We start from the raw sequence: 25,018 nt of genomic DNA on the forward strand, positions 1-25,018 counted from the left end.
AGAAAATGCTTGATTTTCTATTGTGACAAGTAATGCCTCTAGAATATGTGGTCCTAATAAGGCACTCAATTACACTCATTTGAAGCCAAAGTAAGACTTCCCAACCTCTCTTCTTACCTCTGCCTTACTCAAAGATGCATTTCAGACAATATGACAGTTATGTCTCATACTGACCTATGAAGAGAGTGGTGCTATCTACTTTTCACATGAATCTTTCCTGAATTTAATAAGCTATCTGTCTTTAGTCAGATAGCAGAATCAACATTCTGCCTTAATTATATAATTTTGCATTATGAAAAGATTTTCAGGCAGGGGATATGATATTTTGCAGTATGGGGATCATGCTGTCTCAACCTCCTCATGCCACCAAAGAGATTTTAAATAACTCAACATACTTTTTTGGAGATGAATTGAGATGGATCTATGAGCAAAGGAGGAATGTCCCTTGAAATTAGTGTACTTTTAAGTATCTGCAAGAAAATGTCCTAAAGAACTTTTGAGTTGACATCCTGTCTCTCATCCTTGCTGACTAAAGGAAAGGAGAAAAAAGAAAGTAATTTTTTCTGCAGGAAAAAAAGACCATTAATTTTTTGTCTTCTCTATTTGATGGGGTTCAAGGTAGGCTGAGACAAAACTTTTCCAAGTCCCTTGTACTGATTTGATCTAGGAACATCTACTGACAATATCTACATTTGTGAAGTATTTTAGTTACAGTAAGCTCAGAAAAAACCCCAGCAATCTGACCCCTCTCCAATGAGAGTGTGTGTCTGTGTATAGAAAGCATGTGGGAGGCTTGTCCCTTGGGATTTTCTAAGGCAGAAAAATAATGCCATTGGACACTTTGCCAGCAATGGTCTGGCCATTTGCCAGTTTCATTATCCTTCCCTAACCCTACTCTGGACACAGTCCATGCCCTGAGAGGATGTTGCTTCTTCTAGGCTCCATTCAGCACAAGTAAGTCCATTTGCAATTGCCATTTTCTTTCTTTTGTATTATGATATTTTAATATTCCTTGTTTTTACATCACATTTACCAAAGTGTACCTCCATCCCATTACCGGAGAATCATCCCTTATACAATGAAAAGAAAGGAAAAAAGAAAAACTGTTTAGCAAAATTAACCAACGCATCAACCAAATCTAATATCATATGTAGTATTCCAAGCCAATGGTCTTCCACTTCTACAAAGAAGGGAGGGAAGGAGATGAATATTTAGATCTCTTCTTTGAGATCAGGGTTGGTCATCATAAGTACACAGTGTACAGTTTCAATTGTTTTCTTTTCATTTTTCTTTCAATTTACATTGTTGCAGCCATTGTGCATATTGTTTTCCTGGTCCTGCTTATTTCACTCTGTATCAGTCCAAATAAGTCTTTGTACATTTCTCTCTGTCTTCATCAAATTCACTATTTCTTACAGCATAGTAATGGGCCTGGAATACAATTGTTATAGAAAATTGACATACATATACGAGAGGATCTCATAGTACACAGAGGGCCAACTTTAGAGTCACAAAGACCTGGGTCTAAGTCCCACCTTTGACACATAATGGCTATGTGACCTTGAGCAAGTCCTTTAACCCATTCAATTCCCTCAGGTAATACTCTATATGAATCTAGATTAAATACATATAAACATATACATATATGAATATTGTGTGGATATGTCACATATATACATACATACATATATATACATATGTGTGTATATGTATATGTATGCATGTATATTCCAGACCTATCATTTCATTGTTTTAAGGAACTCCTATGAGGAAATTCTTTCAACAGTGCAGATTAACAACTATTTTGCAACCTGTAGTCTTAGAAAGTCACCCCAGGTACTAAAAGGCTAAGTCCTAAGGGATTTGCCCAAGGACATACAGTCATTATATGCCAAAGACTTGAACCCAGGTCTAAAGGCTATCTTTTTGTCCACCACATTAAACCCAGCATCCTTTCTTTCTTTCCACACACAAACATGAATACATTAATAACTGCTTGGAATGAACCATCAAATATGAAGGAAAACATTATAGCTTGAAAGGTAAATATGTCCTTTTTTCCCTTTGACATACTGAATTTTGGTAATCCTTATTAAAGCCATTTAATGCATACCTACAGCTTCTGCCAAAGGAGGTTAAGGAAATGAGGTCACAAGTACTAATCCACATCTTCACCCAAAAGATCCAAATGGGAATTACTTGCCAGGCAGACACATACAGTGCCAAAAGAAATGATCAGTAGTAACTTTGACAGCAATCTCATTTTTTGACACAGTTATGGCAGAAGTTTTGGGTTCTCTCCTGTATATGGTCAGCCTGGTGCCCAGGAGACTACCATGTTTACAGCTATGGTCCTGATTGCCTTTCTGCTCAATATGTGGCCTTCACTGTTTCAGGCACATGGTAGAGGAACATTGACTCCCTATTCAATCGATTTCTTATCCAATTCAGTATTGACTAAACTGGAGGTGTGGGGAGGGTGCTGGACAATTGGGGGCAGTGATGCACAATGCATAAAAGGAAAGGCCAGAGAAAAACTTTCCCTCTGCTTCCCATCCACTCTCACCTGACTCCTTTCCTACTCACATTCCCATCCTGCCTGTCCAGTTTTCAAATATGCAGGACAAAGTAACCAGATAACCCTTTAGTAGCCAGAGACTGTGCCCCCACATCTCTAAGCAAGAGAGGGAAGGCACTCACTGTTCTTTAGAAAACTCTCACATGTAATTGAGTGAGAGAAGTTGTCAATCACCCTTCACAATAAACCTAGGAAAGTGAAGGGTAGTGAATTGTGTTGTTATCTCTATAACTGGCAGGTGTGAGGCATGGAGCCCTTAGATACCCTACCTGTGCCTCAACCTCCTTGTTTGTCAGATGAAAACATTATTTTTTTATGGATATTCTAAGGACAGAAGAAAAAGAGCACTAGAGAACTATGCAAAAAACCGAAACAAAACCCAAAACAACCCACAATCTCTAACATCATTCAGCAGTAAAAATTATACAAATGGAATAGTAGATAGAGAGGCAGACTCAAGGAGACCTGGGTTTAAGTACTGTCTGGCTGAATCCTGGGCAAATCCCTTAACAACTCAAAGGCCCAGGCAGATCTATATGTTGCAGAACACTTGCTGATCTTCACTGAAGAATCAATTTCCTTATTGACAGCACCTTACCCAGGTTAAGTCACAGGAAGAAGAAGTAAGCATTATTAAGCACCTACTATGTGACAGGCACTGTGTTTGACAAACATTAACTTATCGGATCCTCAGAACAGCTCTGGGAAATAGGCACAATTATCCCTATTTTGCAGATGAGGACAGTGAGGCAGACAGAGGTTAAGTGACTTGCCCAGGGTCTCATAGCTAGTAAGTGCTGAAGGTGGATTTGAACTTAGGTCTTCCTGAAGCTACCTGGCTGCCTCTAGCAATCTCACAGAAGCGGAACAACAAAACAGATACACATACACACATACCAGAGGATAGGAATAAATCACCAGGGAGTCTAAATGGCTTTTAGATATAGCTCTGCCTGGAGGTTAAACACCCTCAAAGCCTCTTCTAAATGACTTTCCTACCCTAATCTTTGAACCGGGTAAAACCCTCCGGCTCAGCCTAATGCGGGGGAAGGATCAACTGAATTCATGAAGATTCTGAATAAATTCTAGAGTGCTTTCTAAAAACTGAGTTTTATTGCTTTTGTATACCTAACACTATCTGTCACTAGATTAAGAAAATGTGGTGTGGGTCCTAATAGCTGTCTAATTCAATTCAATAGGCATTTATTTACTAAGCACCTTCTATTTACCGGCAAACTTTTCCCTTAATTCCTAAGGAATTTACTTTAATGAAGAGAAAAGAAAGACCAAAAGTCAGAATATCCATCACTTGAATATGACTCAGGGTTGGAGAACCTGCAGCCTAGAGTCCTTCCTAGCTTGATGTTGTATCTTCATTATTACTTTGCTCACCAAGTTCTTTTCTAGAGCTGCTTCAGTAGAAAAGAGATCTGGATTCTTAAGTTAGAAGTCCTGGGATCTAGCTTTGGCTCCACCAAGTACATCTCTTACCCACTCAGAGTCAGTAGAGTGTGTAAAGTGGAGAAAATACCCTCTGTGCTGTCTACCCATCTAAGGCTCAACTGATATAATCTATGAAGTTATCAAAGTTTTCAATGTCCTGCACTTTGAAACCTCTCAGGTCCTGTACAAACATAAAGCATTATTGCTATGATCATGCTTTTTGAATTAGTAGAATCTGAATTAATGAGGACTTCCTGTGTTCTTATTTAATTGCAGAGAAATTAGGACAACGATTGATTAGCAGTCTCTCAGGATGACATACTGAGAAATAAAAACCTGTCCTGCACTACTTTCCAAGCCCTCCATACCCCCCACAACTAGACTGGGCATGGATAGCTGTAATCTATAGACAGGGTAAAAATAAAGTTTAATGAACTTCTAGATCATCTAGCAGTCTAGGCCATGGGGACTGAAGTCCGAGATTAGAGCCATACCATTCCTGTCTCAAGGGCTCTCAGGGTGTGAGGTAGCACACATGGCTTCTGGGTTCAAGTTGGGCCACTCCATGACCCCTGTGGTTGGCCTACAGTGCAATTTGGAGGAAGCAAAGCACCTGCCTTGAGGGAGGGTCACATTCTACTCCCCCAGTCCTGGTGATGTGGGAGATTGGGTAAGGGAGGGAACACAAAACAACTTTGTACAAGAGGTTGGCCAAGGTTGTCCGAGAGAGAGGGAAAGACAGAGAGAGAGAGAGAGAGAGAGAGAGAGAGAGAGAGAGAGAGAGAGAGAGAGAGAGAGAGACAGACAGACAGACAGACAGACAGACAGAGAGTTTGCTTGAGAAACAGCAGAGGAGAAATTAAAGTTAAAGGTAAAACTTTTGCTTAGGATCACAGACAGAACTGAAAGAGAACTTTAGAGGATAACTAGTTCAACCCCATCACTTTATAGATGAGAAAACTGAACCCCAGAGAACTTACAGAACATGTTCAGGGTCTCACAGTTGGTTAGTGACAAGAGTTGGGATTCAAACCCAGCTCCTCTGACTCAAAAATCCCTTTTCATTACACTGCTGCCCAGATGCCAAATTGTGTTTCTTGTTCAGGGGATGCCAAATGACACTGTATTTCATGAGAAAGGATCTCATGATATAGTTATTTGTATGTTGTCCCCCATGTTAGAATGTGAACTTTTTACCATGTGACTCCCAACGCCGAGCATAATGCCTATCATATAGTAAGTATTTAATAAATGCTTGTCAACTGACTGACTGGTATAGCAAATGGTACCTAGTAGTTAAGAAGAATATTAAAGGTTGCTTTTCCAGTACTTTGTGGGGCCTTCCTGAGAGGGGCTCATTCTGTAGCTCATTCTGTAACTTGAGAACATCCTAAAATCCTTTTCCCCTTATCTTGAAATACCATGAAATTTCTCCTTAACTTGTACCAAGAGAATGGCTTTTGTCTCCCTTATCCTGTGTCTCCCCCCGTCCTCTTTATCCTGTCCTTAATCTTTAACCACCATAAAACCCTAAAACTACATCACCATCCTGAACATCACTATATAAGCCTAGTTCCCCCAAATACTAGCACCTTTTACTCATCCCCATTGCTACAGTAAAGGTCCATATGCTTTTCATGTTAATAAAGCTCCTGATGACTAAAAGAGAATGTCTAAGTGAATTCTTTCACACCTGAACCACTCTCCCAAATCTGACCTCAACATAGTGAATAAAGTGCTGAATTTGGACCTGGATTAAATCGTAGCTCTTCTATTTGCTCCCTGTGTGACCTTGGGTGCAGTCACTGAATCTCTGGATTTCTTCATCTGAATGTAATGGACTTTTGAAATGGAGTCTGCCTGCCTGGGAACCTGGAAGATGTGGTTCGAAGAAGACGGAGTAGTCCTCTTCCTGCCTGGAATAGTTTTAAGACTTTAGCAGAAATGGTGCTCCAAGGCAGGGCAGGCATTTAGAACTGAGTCTTAGTTGATGGCACAGGAAGGGATGGCTGGTTGTGAAGACAGCAATGGCATGTGTCATGTAGAGAGAGGAACTGTGAGAGAGAGGAGCACCAGGGTGGCTGGCGCCTTCAAACCCTGGGGCAGAAGGGACAACTATGATCAGAGCATGGAAAGTGTCTGATTGCTGGTAAGCATTCTCCTGGCTGAGAATCCAGGCAGCTGGTCAAACCACATTCCCCTTTCTCTCATCCCAGAGGACTCTTGTACAATCCAGGTTTTTCTGTTCTTTAAAGTTGTTTATTTTTTGTCTTAAGTAGTATTTTTTAAAAGGCAACTGATTATAGATAAAATCTGACCTATTTTAACTGCTTTTGATTTCTGTCTGTCCTTAATTGTGAACAGAATCTGCACTAGGGAAGAATAGTGTTTAGTTTTGATATACAGAGATACAGAAAGGACCAAGGCTCCAAATCTGTTCCAAAGTGCCATGTTTTCTCCTGACTGGGAACAGAGCTAAAATGATAATGAATCTTATGGTTCTAATTTATAGATTTTGGACAAACTTCTTAAAAGGCAGAACCAAGCTGGATCTGGATTTTTCTTGGCTCTGAGGCTAAAATGAGTGAGAATGACATTTTTGCTGTCTGAGACAAGGCTTGGCTTATTGTCATGTGGTCTCACTCACTCATCTCTCTCCTTCCCTCTTCCCTACAAAGTATCTGCAGGGAAATTTCTCTGCAGGAATGGTATTGAGGTCTGTGGCTTGGGAGTAGGAACTTCTTGCCTTATGGGAAGAGAAGAGATGTGGTTGGTTATAGATGGTTATGCCAATATTCCAAAGGTGGGGGCCAAAGGAGGGAATATTTGAGAATTTTTTTTCCTGTTTCAGCTTCACCATCAATCTCATACTCAGAGAAATACAAATGTTACATGAAAAAAAAAGGTAGGGACTGGTAGGTTATAGAATAGAGAGTTTCTGAAGTGTTTTCCAACACTAAGTCTAAAAAATTCATGACACTTGACTATTGCAAAGTGGTTAAGAATTAATCCACTAAAGTCCATTCCTGTGTCCCATCATGACATGGAGGTATCTCTGGATTCTAGTGGAAGCTACTAAATCTTGTGTGATCCTGATTTGTCGTTCCTTGGTACCTGAATTCTTTCTTTCTAGCTGCTTGCAGTATTTTTATTTTGACCCAGGAGCTCTGGATTTTGACTATAACATTTTTGGAAGTTTCATTTTGGGGTTTCTCCAAGAAAGCAACTGGGAGATTATTTCAATTTCTACTTTGCCCTATAGTTCTAAGAGATCTGGGTAGTTTTCTTTTAAGATTTCTTAAAATATTATGTCTAGGGTCTTTTTTTTTTTGGTCATGGCTTTCAGATAATCCAATGATTCTTAAATTATCTCTTCCCAATCTAAGTCAGTTGTTTTTGCTATAAGATACTTCGCATTATCTTCTATTTTCCCCAGTATTTTGGCTTTGTTTTAATTTGTCTTAATTTCTTAGAATCATTAGCTTCTATTTGGCCAATTCTAATTTTCAATGAGTTATTTTCTTGGACAAGGTTCTGTACCTCTTATTCCAAGATGTTATTCTCTTTTCATATCTTTCTTGTTTCTTTTCCCATTTTTCCTCTACCATTCTCATTTGGTTTTTAAAATAACTTTTAGCTCTTTTTTATACTCCTGCTTTTCTTCCAGCAATTCTGGTTGGATTTCTGTCTCAGCTATATTTTTACTTGATGTTTTGCTTGTAGATATTTTCAAGTCAGGGGTTGCTAGGTGGCATAGTGGATGGAGCTCATGTCATGTCATGTCAAAAAGACATGAGTTCAAATTCAGAACTCAGACACTTACTAGCTGTGAGACACTGGGGAAATCAATCCTGTTTACCTCAGTTTCCTCATCTATAAAATGAGTTTGAGAAGGAAATGGCAAACCAGTCTAGCATCTTTGCCAAGAAAACCCCAAATGGAGGCATGAAGAACAACAAAATTTTCAATTGCTCTTTTCTTCTGGTTCTGTGTTTTGAACTTCCAGATGCCATAATAGTTCTTTATGGTGGATTTTTGTTTGTTTATTAGCTCATTCTTCCAGTCTACATCTTGACTTTGGATTCTATGATGGTGCCAGACTTTGTGTATTTCTTGAGAGTGTGGTGGGGAGGATGAAGTCTATCTAGACTGGTCTATTTTCTTATGTCCTTCTGTTGGTACAAGTTTTCAGTGTTCCCAAAGTGATGTGATTGAGAGTGAAGTCTATTTACTGCCCTCCTGATATGAAGTCCACAAATTCTGGATCTATTTGGGTCTATTGGCTTGTCCCTGGTTGGGTGTTTCGTTAGAGTGATGCTGGACTCAGCTACTGTTGGCCTACTGAGAGACTCTACAGGCTCAGAGGAACTGAATGACAGGCTCCCCTTTGGACTAGGATTTCTGCCCTGGCTATTCCATTCCAGAATTCCACCTTGGTTTGAAGGAGAGGATCAAGTCCCTTCTCAGCTCTTAGAGTCAGAGCCACACAGCTATAGCTTGCCTCCAAACTTATTCCTTGCTCAGTATACAGCTAATGCTAGCTAGAAACTACTCCTCTGTACCACTCTTATGTGCAGATCTGCCTTTCAGTCCAGCTGGAAACCAGGTAGTGAATGACAGAGCTGTCAAATAGCACTCATTCATGAACCCTGAGGTAGTTCAGGGTCCTCTGGCATCTCTTCCTGCCCTGGTGCTCAGTCCAGACTCCATTTAAGTCCATGTGTGGCTCACTCCTGACCAGACCCTGTTCCCAGTGTTTACAGACCTTTCTGTCTCCCTAAGCTACCTTGGGTTTGAAAAGTGACTCACTGTGACTTTTGCTTGTATTTCCTGATCAGAATTTGGTCTGCTGCCTTTTTCTAGATCTTTGTGGAAGAGGTTTGGTCTGGAGCTAGGCTGTACTTTTTCCTGCTAATTTTCCCTTTTGACTCCACCTCCTCAAGATCTTGTTCTAAAAAGGTATGTCACAAACTGCCGGTGGGTCCTATAAAGGCACAAGGGCTTTGTGTGCTGGTGCAAGGACAGGCTGTGTCTTTTGACTAAGAAATAGTCTCCCAAGTTCAGAGAGGCTTGTCACCAGATGATTTTTTGGCCACAGAGGATCAAACAACCACCTAAGACAAGGGCATATTTGGGTGTTCATTGGTAGAAGGAGTCCTATGCTGATGAAATCATGTCTCCTTAAAGTATTAAAGTAAGCAAAGACTAGAATTTACAGTTCATCTCATTAGCTAAATTATGAAGAAAAATGAAAGGGGAATAAAAAGGAAACATTTCATGGTAGTGTAGAACACAAGAAGATGCATAGGAGAAATTAATCAGGTTTTGCTCTAATTTTTGCTTTGGGTCCTAGAGTTCAATTTTATGCTATTTGTTCAGAATATACTAATAACTTTTTTCCTTATGAAACTGGATAATAACAATATTTGTAAGCACTTATATGTTTTACCTCATTTGACTCTCACAACAACCCTGTGAGGTAGGTACTGCTATAATCCTCCTCTTACAAATAAGGTTACTTGCCCAGGGTCACAGCTAGTAAGTATATATGGCAAGATTCAAATTAAAGCCTTCCTGACTCAAACTCTGACACTTTGTGCAAAGAAAGCTGTCTATAGGGATAAAGCTGAGGCCTGTGGCTAGAGAATATGAACTTTGACTACTACATCACCTAGCTGAGATTGACTCCCATGGCGTGATGATAAGAGCACTGGATCTGGCATCAGAGACTGTTGTTGCTCAGTTGTTTGAGTTGTAGGCAACTCTTCATTACCCCATTTGGGGTTTTCTTGGCAAAGATACTAGAATGGTTTGCTATTTCCTTTGCCAGCTCTTTTTACAGATGAGGAAACTGAGGTAAACAGGGTTAAGTGACTTATCCAGGGTCACACAGCTAGTGAATGTCTAAGACCAGATTTGAACTCATGTCTTCCTGATTCCGGGCCCAGGACTCTTCCATCTACATACCACCTAGCTGCCCTGAAATCACAGGACCTGGATTCAAATCTCAGCTCTGCCACTTGTAGGACCATGGGTAAACCACTTAAGCAATCTATGCCTCAGTTCCTCAAGTGTAAAATGAACCATGGTGTGGCCAAGATGACCTCTTAAAATTTCTTCTAGTTCTAAATCTATGATTTATGAAAAATTGGGGAGGCTTAATGTTACTCAAAGATATCAGCTTTTTATAGCCATCTGTATGTACATAAACAACCAGTAGGTAGCACCTTGACAACCAAGGCTCTTGAAGGCTTTCTGAAATCTGGAAATGGCTTATTTATATACTCATCTCCCCAACTTTGATGCAGAAGAAGCAAGAGTATGTGCTTGGGCCTTTGTGCATTTGGTTACAAGTTGTAGCCTGAAGTCAGAATGCCTTTTCCAAAAACCCAGTTATATAGAAACAGTTAATTCTATCTCGTATATTTTCAGTTTGAGAGACAGGAAGGGGAAAGGGATTCTGTGAAAATCTTCAAGCTCATCTCGTCAATCCTTGCTCAGAAGAATCCCCAAGAGAAACAAGGAACAAGGCCCTCTCAGCCACTCTGATGCTCATGTTCAGTATAAGTGTGATTTTCCCCCAGTAAACTTACCATCTGGTAGTAAACTTACCATCTGGCAGGACTTGAAGGAGCCTCCAGATGGATAGGTCTTTAAAACAGCCATTAGACACAGGGAGGAGAATGCAGAGAGCTACCTGCAGGCACAGAAAGGGTTGGTGAGTCTAGGGAGGAGGCTATACAACATCACAGACATTACAGGAAAGTCAGAAGCAGGGAGTCCAGCCACAAAGCTGACAGGAAAAAAAAAAAAAAGAGGGACGAAAAAATACAAAGAACTCAAGGGAAACCTTCCACAGGAAGGACATTCAGGAAATTATAGAGAAGCAGGTAGGACCTAGCTGGAGCTAAGAGAACCCATAGGATTTGAAGCAAAATTGGAAATTCTTTTAGTGGAGAATTGTGCTATTATCTGAGGTTTCACTGGTAGGGATTTTTTTTTAAAGATCACAATCTATTTTCATTGTCTAGCACCTCACATTTGAAAAAATAAATTTAAAAAAGTTAAAGATTAGCTCAACATTTTCACTCCATTGTAATATCAAAGCTGCCTGGCTCATAATGCTCCAAGGGCAGGAGAAATAGAGTAGGAAAGGGATTACTTTGTCTTCCCAGCTGCCCCAGGAACTAGCTCTGATGCTAGGACTCAGGCCTTTACCATGGAAGACTGGCTGGCTATCATATCCCTCATCATTCAGCTCACTGGTTAAGATTTTTCTAGTCTTTGAATGATGACAATTCTTCATCTGTGAGCCCTAGAAATTATGTAATGAGTTCATTTAACATAATGAAAACACAATGTTAAATGTTTCCTGTTACCATCTCATTTTTATCTCTAGTGCAGATAAAATATGCATCTGTTTCATTCTTTAATCAAAAACATACCCACTAGAAAATTAAAAAAAAAACTTACCTTCCATTTGTCAGATACCCTAGACATTGAAATGAGTACCCTTTAGTGCTAATGAGTGTGAAGCGGCATCAGCCTTTGAAAAAAACTCCTGTTAAGTTACCTCTGCCTTTTACTAAGCAAAGCTCATCATTGTCTTCACCAGAAGGTGCTTAGAAGAGAAGCAGGCTTTGAAAATTTTGCTTTGATATCCTGAATAGCAGAAAAATTAGTCCTCACTGACTTTAGGATTTTATTTGCTTATTTCATATCAGCTATAATAGTTCTACTATATGTATATGGGCTAAGTAAGCAAAAGGTTAGAGCGCTAAACTTGGAGTCATTTAAGTTCCGTTAGAATCTTGATTCTGATACTGTCTACATGGCCCTGAGAATCTTCATCTAAGATGGGATGATCACAGTACCTACCTCAGTGAGGACTCCTATGGATCCTCCTAATGGAGGGTCCTTACCAACCTTCTTATGGTGAAGATCAAATGTACTTTGCCTAATATAGTCAAAGCGTTTTGTAAAACAATATATGAATGTTAGCTATTACTATCCTAATAATAATAAGGTTTGATTGACACTAAATTGTCCTTTTTATTTGTGCAGAGTAAAATTGGGCATTTGTAGATAACATGCCTCTTTCCAGATGGATACGCTTATTTATACAGATGACAGCATATATCTTAAAAGTAAAACCAAATTATGCATTACACTGAACATTAAAACAGAAGATATAACTAGATAGTATGTTATGATTCAGATGAATTTTATATTAGTATCTAAGTGTAGTCTCAGTTTCCTTATCTGTAAAATTAGTGGGTTCTCCTGGATGACACTAAGAGGCAGCTTGGCATAAGTGATAGAGTACTGGATTTAGAATTGGGAAGACCTGGGTTCAAATATGCACTAACACTGTGTGACCATACACAAGTCCCTTAGACTCTCTAAGGCTCATTTTCCTCATCTATAAAATGGGAATAATAATAATAACAGTACATGTAGTATCTATCTCACAGGCCAGTTGTGAACCTAATGTAAGATAATAATAATGATAATAATTATTATAATAATAAAAAATAATAGTATTCATAGAGTACTTTTAGGTTTGAAAAGCACTTTACAAATATCTTATTATCATTGAAATAATGCCTGTAAAGTGATTTTGCAAAGTTTAAAACTCTATGAATGTCTGTTATTTATTATTATCACTGATAATTATAATGCCTTTTTTTAAACTTCCCTTAAGTGGAAGAGGAAGAAAAATTAGCACTGATCACATACTTGGTACAACCATTTCAGTAACATTTATTAAGTACCGCTACATGCAAGGTTCCTTATAATTACATAAAATAATCTAGCATCAAGTCCTAGCTCGTACAATCATTAGAAACCTAAGTAAAGACTTTCAGAACTGTTCTCTGTATATAACACTCCTTGATGTACTAACAAATATAGTAGCGGACCCTTTTCTAATGAAGAATTAGCTCTTGGCTTGGGATGATTTCCCTTGTGTCCACTAGATGGCTTTTTCCTGGTTCCTTTTAGCTACTAGAATGAATCTGAATGCTTTAGCCACAAATTTTTATCTGTCTAGGAAAAATACTACAGCTATTTACATAAAACGTTCCAATAATTTGAAGGTTTTCAGTTATTTCTCATTAGAAAATACCTAGTACTTTCAGTTTTTAAAAAAATATATGTAAAGAACCAGAAATTAGAGCTAAACAATTTCATGTTAAAAAACAAAATAATACTTTTTCACCTATTAATCTTCAGTCTGAATGCTTCCAGACTAGCTTCACCAAGTGTTTAGTGAAATGTTAGGTACTACAGACTAATTCGAAAGAGGAGAACTCCCTTATTTAGGAGACTTCCCAAGAAAATCAGTTTTTATTCCTATAACCCTGTGTTTATTTGGACTGTTCATTTGTAAGAGTTCATTTGTAAGGTTGATAGAATCACAGTCTAAAATGAAAAGTCAAATTTCACAAGATGAAATGTAATAAGCACAAATGTAAAGTCCAGCACTTAGGTTCAAAAAATCAACTGTGTGAATGCACGATGGGGTAGATGTGGATAGACAGCTATTTGAACCAAAAGATCTCAGGATTTTAGAGAATTGCAAACAAGCACAAAGCAAATCAGCATTGTGGACTGGTTATCAAAATAGCCAATGCTATCTTAAGCTACATTAACCAAAGCACAATGACCCTGAAGAAGGCAGTAATAGTCCCACTGTACTCTGCCTTAGTCGGACTACATGTTGGTCTTACATGTTGTGCTTAGTTTTGGGGGGCACACTTGAGGAATATTGAGAAATAGGCCATTTCCAGAGAGTCCCCCAAAACTATCCCATGTAGATCAGATGAAGCAGTTAGGGCTGCCTGGCCTGGAGAACAAAAGACTTAGGGAAGACATGATCACAGTAAGGCTAGAGGACAGACTGAAAACCTTGGCATGAACAGTTTGGAGGGCAGATTTTGGTTCAATAGCAGGAAGGTCTTGTACAATGAGACGCCTCAGAGAAACTGCTAAGCTCCCACATACACATACTGTCTAAGCAGGACAGAGATTTGTAACAAAATTTTTCAAATTCTGATCACTATGATTCTTTTAATGTATCGCAAGTTCACATTAGTTTTCCAGTTGTTGTCACACCATAGGCTCATACTGAGTTTGTAATTTGCAAAAACTTAGAGGTCTTTTTCAGATGAACTGCTGTCCAGGCATGTCTTCCCCATTCTGGCATAGTCTGGTTCAAAAAAAAAAAACCCAACTGCACAAATTCACATTTATTTATATCAAATTGTACCCTTTTCAATTTGGCCCATCGTTCTAGCCTATTGGATCTTGTTGGAAGAGTATTCTGTTATCTGTTTTTGCTACCCCTTCTATATTGGTACCATTTGTAGATATTATAATCATACCTTCTATGGTTTTCATCCAAGTGTAATGAGTGGTTTGGTCAACGGGAGTCCAGTCATCAAAGCATATCTAGGGGACTCTGCCTGCTGCCAGCTGATATGGGGGTAGGGTGGAAGGGAAGGAAAGGTGGTGAGCCTGCTCCTGGAAGTACATGACTTGTAATATAGGGGTCAATGTCCCAGATTCAGAGCACATGCAGTTATTCTGTGACTGTTTCTTGTCTATTTACTTCATGTTGAGCAAGAATTATGAATGCACACAAAGGGCTGCAACAGAACCTGGGACTCTCTTCTACCCTGATGGTGAATGAGAAAGAAAAACTACTATAAGCTACTGAATGGGGGAAGAGGCAGCTGATTCAGCTGCCACACTCTCCCCACCTGGGCTGACATGTGGCTATGAACACATGGTGCCTCTGTTTCTTTCCCTCTTTGAATTTATTCCTTCTTTTCCTTAAAAAAAAATGAGTATTTAGTTAGAGAGGACTAGACTGTGACTTTGTGAATTTTGAAAGGTCCAATGATAAGTCCAGAGCAGACACTGTCATACCTGCCAAAGTTGAGCGACGTAAGAAGTCACTGCCCCCTAAGGAATACTTTTTGTGACCTATGCCAGAAATGAATTGACTTGACGGCTGAGATACTGTGTCCTGCAAGCAAGGAAATGACTTGGCTAGTGAGTATGCCACACTTGGAAGTGCTGAACTTTACGTGTTTAAATCTGAACTCATTAGCTTTCCCTCAGATTGTATCCTCTTTTAAATTTCCCTATTTCTGTGGAAAATCCTAATATCCTTGTAGTGTCTTGGATTTGTAATCTGTACATTATCCCATACTCCATATTCTCTTATACCCCTATATAAAAATCAGTTGCCCAATCTTTTCACATCAACCTTCACGATATCTCTCCTATGTGACACTTTCTCTCCATTCCTGTATCTACCATCTTAGTTCAAGCCTTCATCACTTCTTGCCTTGATTATTACAACAACTTCCTAATTGGTCTTCTTGCTTCAAGTGTCTTACCTCTCTGATCCATCACACATTCTTCTCCAGTACTTAGCACATTGTCTAGCATATGATGGATGCTTAATAATGATTGTTGACCGACTGCTTGCCAAAGTAATTTTTCTTAAGTCCAGACCTGACTATGTGACTCCCCTACTCAACCAATTCTTGTTGTTTCTTGGATAAAATATATGCTTATCTGTTTAACTTTTAAAGCCCTACACAACATGGTCCCAAACTACCTTTCTAACCTTAGTAGACCTTAGTAAAACCTTAGTATTCCCCATCTTGTACTCTTAGATTCACCCAAACTAGCCTTCCCTTACATTTAATAGTATACTTCCAATCTCTTTGCCTTTGCCCTGGGTATCCCCCTTATTTGGAATGAACCCTCTCCTTACCTCAACCTGATAGGATTCCTCTTTTCCTTTAAGACGCAACTTAGGAACCATCTTCTGCATGAAACTTTTCCTTATCCCCCAACTGCCAGTGTCCTCCCTCCCAAGCTACCTCCTATGTAGCTATTTTGCATTAATTTTTATTTATAACCTTTAAGCATATATGATATATATGTATTTATATGTACTTGTTGTACATATAATGTAAGTTCCTGGAGAGTAGAGATTACTTGATTATTTGTACTTGTATCCCAGTGCTTATCATATACTAGATGCTTAATTACTTGTTAATAAATTTATTGTTAGGCAAATGTTTAGCAGCAACCACTTTAAGTTTGAGCCTACTGTACTAAGGAACTACAGTAATAAAAGGGAGAATGTGGCCAGATTTGGGGAGAGGGTATATTTTTGTACTTTGGCTCTTGCTATGACTTTTCAGTAGGTATGCCTTTTTAAAAGATAATTGATTTTTGATTTTCTAAAATCCTGAACTTAAACACAAAAAAGAACATTTACATATGCACAGAGGATGCTATATGAAAAAATAAATCTCCATTTCATTCTGTTTATTCTTTTCAAGTATATAATAAAGTCTTTATATTACTTTCTTTTTTTTTTTTTGGTTGGGCAATGGGGTAGGTCACACAGCTAATAAGTGTTATGTGTCTGACACGGGATTTGAACTCAGGTCCTCCTGAATCCAGGGCCAGTGCTCTATCCAATGTGCCACCTAGCTGCCCCCTTCATATTACTTTCAAAATTATACTGCTTATCTGTGCTTCCTTCAGAATGTTTTTTTCTGTTCTCTTCTTTTCATTAAAGAAGTTACCATGATCTTTTTTTTAATATTACTATCACTAACCCTTGTGCCCTTGACCCCTTCCACACACAATTAAAAAACAAGAGAAAAGAACTCTTCTACAGGATGTAAAGCAAAACAAGTTCACATAGGGACAATATACAAAAACATATGTCTCCATACTTTGTACATCATCAGGTTGTGGATAAAATGCTTCAAGATAGGTCCACTGGAGATATATTTGGTCATTGCTTTGACCAGACTTCTCAAGGCTTTCAAAGTTATTTTTCTTCACAATATTGTTGTCCTTGTATATTGTTCTCCTATTTTCTGCTTACTTTTACTTCGCATCAATTCATACTATCCCAGGATTCTCTGAAATCATCTCTTTCATCATTTCTTATATGGTGATCATATTCCATTATATTCATAAACCACAATTTGTTCAGCCATTCCCCAATCGTCTAGGAGGCAAGTTATCCTTTAGATCCTCATTCTTTACTCCCTTCCCCAACCCCATCCTTTAATGCCCCGTTAAGGATCAGGAAGTTTATTTTGCTGTGACCATTCCCTCCTCAATATAATTCAAGTGATCCACCAGTCTCAGCCTACCCAGTGGTAGGGATTATAGGTATGCACCACCAATCCCTGAAAAGCTAATTGATATTAATTGTTTATCAGTGCTACAAAGATATCAGTGGGTTAAATGACACTGGGAAGATAATAAATGGCACTGCCAAATGTTATTAGGACAGTAATCGATGATGATTGATATCAGGGGGAAAACACCAGATGGGAACTAAAACTAATAGCATAGAAGAACTCTTCTGCATTCCAGGGTTACCCCTAGAACTCTGAGGGAAAGATGCAGTAGGCAAGCTCTAAGAACTCAACCTGCCATGGAATTAGAGTTAGAAAAGTGATCCCGTAGCACTGCTGTACATTAGAAGATATGCCAAATTTTTAAAAATTGTACTACATAGAACCAAAACAGGAACTGTTATTCTGATAAAGACCTCCTACCAGGTGACCTAAACCCATTAATCGTCTCCTTAGTTCTGGTCAATTAGATAATTCTAAATTCACCTAACTGCCTTGTCATGCAGCCCACATCTCCTTATCTTGTCCACAAGGCTATCATTTGACACTTTATCTAACAGTCTGCTTAAATTCAGGCATGCTACATCTCTAAATTCAACTGATATATGGTACCTATCTAGCCATCATTTCAAAAAAAGAAAAGAAATGAGTAAGTCTTGCAGGATTTGCTTTTAGTGAGTCCATGCTGCTTCATAGTGACTACACATGCCCTTTCAAAGTACTCACAAACCACTCTTTTAATAATTCATTCTAGAATCTAGCCAAAAATCAAATTCAAGCCTCATGTTTGAAAAATCGACCTTCTTTCCCTTTTTGAAAAGGATATTTGCCAATCTTCAATTACGCACACTTCCCCCAATCTTTGTGATTTTTCAAAGACTGCAAACTGTCATAAATGTCCATATTCACACATCCTTTAATAATTCTGGAATTCTTTAAAAATGCTGGAACATAAGTGATGTTGTGAAGGTAGAAATGACAAGATTTGGCAGCAGGATGGATATGTAGAATGTTAGAATGTAAGAGAGGAATCATGGATAATACCAAGGTTGAGAGCCTTGGTGACTGGGAGGGGGAATGATGGTGCCCTTGACATAGGAAATTTGGGAAGAGAGGAAGGGTTGGGAGACAGATAATGAGTTTGGGGGGGCATGTTGATTTTAAGATAGGAAAGAGAAGATATTTAGGAGATGTTGTAGAGATTGAAATAAGATTCAGCAACTAACTAGATATGTTGGATGAGTGAAAGTGAGGAGTTGAAATGAGACCCAGGATTCAAACCTGAGTGATTAAAAGGATGCTGATGGGATGCGTTCTGAAAAGCCTGGAGAGACTTGCATGAGTTGATGCAAAGTGAAATGTGCTATGTACAAAGTAATAATAATAGTGTAAGATGATCAGCTGTGAATGACTTAGCTATTCTCAGCAATACAATGATCCAAAACAACTCTGAAGGACTTATGATGAAGAACTCCGTCCATCCCCAGAGAAAGAACTGATGGTATCTGAACACAGACTGAGGCATACTTTTTTTAACTTTATTTTTCTTGAGGTTTTTTTCTCCCACAACATGATTATTATGAAGATGCTTTGCATAACTATACATGTACAACCTATATTGAATTGCTTACCTTCTCAATGGGGGGGGAAGGGAGGAAGGGAGAGAATTTAGAACTCAAAGTTTTAAAAACAAATGTTAAAAATTGTTTTTACATGTAACTGGGGAAAATAAAAAATACTAAATAAAAAAGGATGCTACTGCCCTCAAAAAAATAAGGAAGTTTGAAAGAATTATAGATTTTCAAAGAAAGAAAAATGTAATGAGATCTGATCACAACTCATTCACACCTATTTCTCTTTTATTCTCTTACTTAGTCTTACCAAAATGTTCACTGTCCTTTGCCCCAGAGAGCAGAACCTACCCCGCTAAAAAAGGCCAGCAGTAGCTCTGAGGTAATCTCCAGGTAAGCTGGAGGGAGGAGGAGGGATTTTCCCTTTGTAGATGATGGTGTGGGTGCTGGCCATGGTTAGTTTATAATTGTTCTGAGGGGCCAATGCCAAGTGGAAAAGGGAGGAGGTTGGTAGTTTGCACAGACGTGGGTTTAGGAAGAGAGGATTGTTTGATGCGTTAAAGTAATGATGTGGTTGTGTTGGAGATTAGCCGCACAGGGAGTTTGGGATGCAGCCTATCACACCCTTCTGGGAGTCATGTCATGCCCCCCCCCCCAATGAGGCTGCAGTCCCCACTCTGGAGACCACTGAATTAGGTGACTTCTCAGCTTTCTCCCAGCTTTAAGATTCTGTGATTCCAGGAAATAAAGAAGATAACTGGGGAGCCCCAAACAGGGAAAGTAACTCTAAACACTATAGCATTTCTGTATTACAGGAGGGAAATGAGTAACATAAATAAAAAGCATTGCTATTTGTATTTTTTATTAAAAGCCTTTCCCACTTATTAATTCCTTAAAGAGAATTGAAAACAACATTAGTGTTGTTACTCATTTTGCCAAACTAATGCATATTTCAAATACACTGAAGGATTCTGTAGGTATTTGGGAATTTCTTTTTGACTTAGGGAACCATATCAAAGGGTCAGAGATTAAGGGCTCATTTTACAGACAAGGAAACTGAGGCCAAAGGACATTAAGTGACTTGCCCATGATCACACAGGTTATAAAGGGTCGTATGTGGGTGGAATTTAAATCCATACCAGGTCCTTTTAGCCCAGAACCAGTGTTCTTTCCGTTGTACCCTAGTTCATCATATTTACCAGTCACCTGACTCTGGAGGTCTTTATGCCTATCAAATGCAAATTTGAGGGTAGCTAGGTGTTGGAGCAGATGGAGTGCCAAGCCTGGAGTTAGGAAGACTCATCTTCCTGAGTTCGAATCCAGCCTCAGACACTAACTAGCTATGTGACCCTGGGCAAGTCACTTAACCCTGTTTGCTTCAGTTTCCTCATCTGTAAAATGATCTGGAGAAGGAAATGGCAAACCACTCCAGTGTCTTTGCCAAGAAAACCTCAAATGGTATCAACAAAGAATCAGACACAACTGAACAACAAATGCAAATTTTGTACTAAAACCATGCAAAAAGGTAAAGATTTTTTTTATCTTTAAGAATTTCATGGGCTTATTGCAAGATATTTAGTAATAGGAGTAGCTTTACTAGTGAAATTGTCAATGAAGCACAAAGTCACACGTGCAAACTATTTTCTCGCCTGGCCAGGTTTGCTGCATGTGATTGTTTGTTTTAGGAAAATCATAGCAAATGGTCCCCTGAAGGGAACAGTAATTTTGATCTTATTCAATTTTCCCTGTGTACCCTCTTGGGAAGCAGTTTCTGGCCTCTTACCACACAGCAGCTGCCTGAGACCAGGAAGCAGGAAGAGCACCTTCCATGGAGCCAGCCAACTGAATTTCTGGCTGCAATCATGCAGAACATATAGCTAGGATAAAGCAAAGATTATATTCTTTAGTGTTTTCTTTAGTTTCCTTCAGTGTTTTATCACTGCTCCTCTGGCCTCTGCCAAGTATTCTAACTTAAGAGTTATACTAGGCCAGATAAGAAAAGCACACCTGATCTTGGTCCAGCTAACCTCATTCTTTCCAATTCTGACTCACAAAGTGCTACAGCCCAATATAATATCAGGGCCTTTTGGCATTTAGTGTGGAGAGACATTTCTTCTGAAGCAACCAGCCAGAGTTATATAGTGCACGGTTTAAACTTCCAGCAAACTGAGAACCAAGCAAGGAAGTGGAGCCGTCAAGTGGGCCCCTGATAAAAGAAGCATAGATTAGCTGTTGCTTCAGATGTTTCATTTTCTACTGGCTGCTTAACTACCCTGTTGCTCCTTTATCATTTCACACTCGTCCAAAGCAAAGACTCTTTCAAAAGCAGCCTTTGATTCAGCTCTACTCTACTTACTTGTTTGAATACTGACATTTTATTTATTATTAAAATACCATTTTTCTTATTTTTATTGATACCTTTTTATTTTACATCACAGTTATTTCCAAATGGCTCCCACCTGCAGTCATACTTTGAAGGAAAGATTTAGAGAAAGAACTATTAAAAGCAGTTCTACAAAAATGACCAGCACGTCAACTGGGTCTGACAAGTATATGTACCATATATACAGTGCCCCATTTCTCTAAAGAAGAGAGAGGGGTACATTTTCTCAGGTTTTTTTTTTTCCAGCAAGCTTGGTCATTACAATTACATAACATTTGGCATACTTTTTTTTCCTTTTTGTTTACAATGGGATCATAGATTTACAGCTGGACTGGTCCTTAGAGTTCATCTAATCTAACCCAGTCATTTTGCCTCAGTTTCCTCATCTGTAAAATGAGCTGTAGAAGGAAATGGTAAACTACTCCAGTATCGACTGAAAACGACTGAACAACAAATAATAAGACCTTAGTCTACAACTCTTCCTCTGTTCCATGCAAGTTACCTCCCAAATTATATACTAAGCTCTTTGAGCTTAGTATATAATTTTGTCTTATACTCTCTTACATTCCTGGCACAGTCCTGAGCACAGATTAGGTGCTCAAATACATCTTGCTGTGGTTAGAACCTAAATTAGGACAATTTGGAGACCTAAGTTTTATGACAGAAACACATCCCTTACCCAGAACCCCCATGTCAGCAATGGCTGGAGCACTCCATAGGGTACCCAGCAGTGATATAATAGGTATTGGTGGTATGCTAATTGCAGGGACAGAAAACTGGGATCATTGTAACAATATTTTTGACCTATGACTATGTTTTGGTGCTAACTTATGCTTGGAGATTTATCTGGCCTGGCTTAGCTGAGGAATGATTTATGGAATTTGACAGATAGGGAGTCTTGTTTCTGTAACTGTGAACAACAGAATGAGTACCTTGAAAATGTGTTTGGGCACATATGTGCATGTTTGCACATGCAGATCTGTGATTATATTGAGGGAGGGGGCTGCTGTGGGGCTGGCTCAGGAAAATAGCAAAGTATACACTAGCTTCCTCTTCAGTAAGGCACAAGACATGTGGGAGAAGGGGCAAAAAACGACCCTGATTCTGCACTTGGACCTAACTTAAGGAACTTGCCCTGGCATCTGGAAACCACATCAAAGCATATGCCAAATGTTTGCATGTTGCCAGCTTGGAGCAGGTCCTGATGGGCCTTATTCAAAGTACATCAAATAACAGCAATAATAAAATTGGAAGGGGGCACCTCCAAGCACATAATGAAGGGAAGAATTAGAGCACCACCCAGTCCATGAAACATTTCTGCAAAAGCCATAGTGTCTGGGCATAATCTGGATGAACACACAGCCAATTCTTTTGAGAATGAGTGAACAGGAATCCCTCAGGTAGTTTGCATAGAAAAGGAGAGAGGAAGGGAGCTCACTTGAGAAGCTGTTCTACTTGCAAAAAAGAAATATAGGTGCAAGTAGATTCACTTTTCTCATGTTGGTATTATTATTGCCTGTCAGCTGTCAGACAAACACACCTTGATCCAGCTGCCTTGAAGAGTGCAGCCTCATGGCTCTCCGGTATTAATTTCGCCCAGCCCTCTGCCTGAAAGGTCCTGTGCTCCTCACAGTCTCTGGTGGCTGCTACTGACAATATATCCCTCCTCTGCTGAGATTACACTGAATGACCTACTTTGAAAATAGTGTGAACTAGGGTTCACAAATTATCTTGGAAGGGTGCCAAAGAGTTGATGTGCAAACATACCGAGTCCAGAAGGCTTCTGTCAGAACAGAAAAGGCTTTCTTAGTTGTCCTTCCAGATGCAGTCTCTATGTTATTTTTTTTTTCTCCCCTTGCAGGGGCCTGGGCTTTGACAATTCATCTTTATGCTCTTGAGTGCAGTCTATTGATTTGCTGGGCTGGGCTGCTAAGTCAGAGAAGCCAGGACCAATCAGAGGAGGCTGAAGCCAGGGCCAATCAAATGAGGCCAAAAAGCTGAAATGGTAATAAAGTGATGAGGGGGAGGGGGGGTTCAGCTGAGCTGTCAGCTGCAGGACCGGGGGTACTACAGGTCAGAGTCAATGCTGAGCACCTGATGATGACATTATGCTATTCTGCAGATTGTGGGTTTCCTGAAGTGTTTCTACTTTACAATCTAATGCAGAAACAGGAATTGCCAATTTTTTTTTTGTCTTCCACATAGGATTCGTTTTCGTCTTGGGGCTCTTGACGCTTTTAAGGATTAAGGTGAACAGAGAGGAGAGCAGGAGGGAAAGGGAGGTAGAAGGGAAAGAGATTTCATCAACCACTTTTAATGATGATTTCCCCTCCCCCATCTGTCCCCATTTTTTTTTCTTTCAAAGTAGCCTATTAAAGGAAGAAACTGGCTTTGTATGTAGGAAAATTATCTGGGGTTGTAAATCAGCTTAAAAGGTGACGCATTTCTTTTCCAAAGCTACCTCCATGAATTCTTAGTAGGTAAAACCCTTATTTACTATCTGATAAGACACTTAGGAACAAGGTAAAGTATTTGTGTAAATATACATCAGGAGAAGAAAAAGCTAGTTTATCAGTTTTCCCATTCAAGACACTTGCAGTATGGTTGTTCTTTTCCTTATTGATATAAAATTCCTTATTAAAATTGAGGAGAAGGAAATTTTACTTAGTTAATTTAATAAATGATTACTAAGTACCTACTATGTATAGGGCACTGAAACTAAAAAGATTGTAGAAAAAAGATAATCCAAATTTTTAAAAGTCTTGGAGACTCCATACTAAGGTGATTTTGCATCCCAGAATAATCCTGATTTGCAGTTCAAGATGATTCTTTCCATGTATTTGGTGCTATTAAATATACATATATATGTATATGTGTATATATACATACATATTATATATGTATGTATATATACTTCTGTTCTACATACTTTTTCACTTGGATGCTATTCAATTTCTACTACTTCCTTTGCAACCCACACCTCCATCAATTTCACTGAACATTCTGGGCTTACTCATACCTCGAGGAAAAGATTAGATAAATTAGATAAGAATTTTCAAGCTAGAGGAGACCTGAAGTCTCATCATTTTTTAAAGTGAGGACTGGCTATTTCCCATGGCTTGCTTTCTTTTCCTAATCTTTACCCTCTTCCCCTCTTTGCAGCATGTGACACTGTTGATCACCCTCTCCAGGGTATTCTTTCTCTTCAGGTTTTTATGAACCTGCTTTCCTCTTCTTTTCCTCTTTGACCAACTCACTCTCTGTCTCCTTTACTATCTAATGCTCATTAATTGTTTGTGTTCTGGGTCTTTTTATCTAATCACTTCATATTATCTCACTTGGTGATCTCATCAGCTCCCATGGGTTCAATCATTATCTCTATGCAGGTGATTCAGATAGACATTTGTGCATGTGTTTATATGTGTATATGAATAACCTATACATAGGTATACATGTGCATAAATACATATTTATATGGATATGCATATGCAGAAAATATATATACTTATATTATACATTTATGCTATATAATATATATCATGTTATATAATAATATAAATATAATGTGTTAAGTAACATAGTATGTTATATTTAACATATAAGTATAATATATTATAACATAAAATATTATATATTATATATAAGCATATGATATATGCTTATATATACTTGTTACCTATAAACTTATACATTATATAACTATAATACATACTTATGTAGTATAACATGTTATAAAAGTAGAGTACATACTTGTAAGTATATCATAGATTTGTTGTATATATATAGATTTGTAAATATAATATACTTATATGTTTATTATATACATGCATATATATTTATGCTCAGCCCTAGTACT

At 38.6% G+C, this 25,018-nt stretch overlaps 1 long non-coding RNA gene across 1 annotated transcript in view; it reads right to left on the reverse strand.

The window, feature by feature from the left end:
• Positions 1-25,018, reverse strand: part of LOC110208695 (uncharacterized) — a 205,561-nt gene that overhangs the window by 124,478 nt on the left and 56,065 nt on the right. The window contains exon 5 of the long non-coding RNA XR_013485735.1: positions 10,634-10,718. This is a non-coding gene — a long non-coding RNA (uncharacterized LOC110208695). The remainder of the gene's footprint in view (positions 1-10,633; positions 10,719-25,018) is intronic.

Source organism: Phascolarctos cinereus, unplaced genomic scaffold (genome assembly GCF_003287225.1).
Source record: "Phascolarctos cinereus isolate Bilbo 61053 unplaced genomic scaffold, phaCin_HiC Scaffold_4;HRSCAF=312, whole genome shotgun sequence".
Lineage (NCBI taxonomy): Eukaryota > Metazoa > Chordata > Mammalia > Diprotodontia > Phascolarctidae > Phascolarctos > Phascolarctos cinereus.